Below are 1,644 nucleotides of genomic sequence, written 5' to 3' on the forward strand. Positions count from 1 at the left end.
TCCTCTGTGTCCCCCCTCTTGTCTGGGGCAGACAACATCCCTGCGCTACCCTTTCAGTGTGGTTAGAGTGTGTGCTCACGGGCAAGGAAACTTTCCCAGCAATCCCCAGAGGGAGGGAGAAGACTATACCACCAATAACACACAAAACATCTGTGTGTGCATGTGACAGAGACGCAACATTTAAGACAACGTGATCATTTTCTATCTCTCTCTCTCTCTCTCTCTCTTTTTTGCGTCATTTGCCATAATTTCAAGTCCCCAATTTCTGTAACCAACAGTCTTGCTTAGCGGATTCTGGAAAAAACATGAACCAACACAGACTCTCACATCCTTCATGTGCGCATAATTTAACCACCGTAGCCTGTGGATGATCTCTCATATCTACTATCTCACATGCGGGGTAATTTTTAGGCTACTACAGAGCAAACAGCAGCACAGCACGAGCTTTGAATAAGTGGAACTGTGCTTTTTATTGACACAGTCCCGTGTCTGGTCCTCAGCAGGCTTCTGTAGTTTGACAGGTGACAAGAGGAAGGACTATAGTTGAAATGTTCCAGCTTCAGGAAAAAGTGTGATTTCTATTTACAGATTCAATCTCTGACTTTTGTCTCCACCTTTCTCCCTCACACACCTGTTATGTGCTCGCTTCCTTAACTCCCACACTCCCTCTTTAGCTAAAGAGCTCCCCCCCCCCCATCCTGAAACACCTCGCGCACCCCCGAGCAGGTGTTGGAGGAAGTCATAGCCTAATCAGACAATCTAAACAGTCGCTATCTCGCAGCTGATAACAACAGATGTCTGTACACTAGTGAAGAGGTCCAACGCTGAATGGCTTCCAATTTATTTTCTATCTTTAACAAAGCTTCAATAACCAGACACTAAACATTTACAGCCCGAAAGTGTGATACACCATCGAAACCACCCATATGGAAAAGAAATAGTAAAAACATATATGATTTACTCATGAAAGTGGCCACTTTCTCATTACTTTCATATATTTTTTTAGTAAGTATACAAAACATACAAGTTTCATTATATAATTTTTCAAGGGATCTTATATGTTTTTTCACTCTTGTATGCTTTTCATACAAGTTTCATACAAGACAGATAAAAACTTTATAAGATTTATATATATCTTTTCCATATGGGCAGCTCTAATTTCAGTATTATTTATTTTCTGTTACAGGATCTATTACATTGTTTAATGACTGGACAGAAATTTAAATTAGAACACTTTTAAAGCCTGTCCACAATAATGAAAATAATTTGTTGTTTTGCTGGTGGAGACTAAACTCCTGAGTGTAAAAGACTGCTTTTCCCCTAAACTTGCGCTTTATTACATTCCAATAAAGTAATGCATAATTCCTGAAACCAAAAAAAATCTAAAAAATTAAAATAAAGAATATAAACAGATTAGAGGCATAGACTGTATATAAAAGATGGCCATATCCACCTATACTACCACCTGGTTAGTGAAGTAATTTCTGTGATTTCTTGAATATTTTGGCCATGACCATCTTTCTCGTTTGTGACACTGTATGGTAGTACTCACATTAAACATACCCTCCATTATCATCTATTTTAGATGGGATTCTAACCCTAACCATAATTTACAACCTCAACATCATGTGGTGATTAATAAGA

This window comes from Neolamprologus brichardi, chromosome 9, assembly GCF_056152115.1.
Source record: "Neolamprologus brichardi isolate AB-2024 chromosome 9, ASM5615211v1, whole genome shotgun sequence".
In the NCBI taxonomy this organism is placed as follows: Eukaryota; Metazoa; Chordata; class Actinopteri; order Cichliformes; family Cichlidae; genus Neolamprologus; species Neolamprologus brichardi.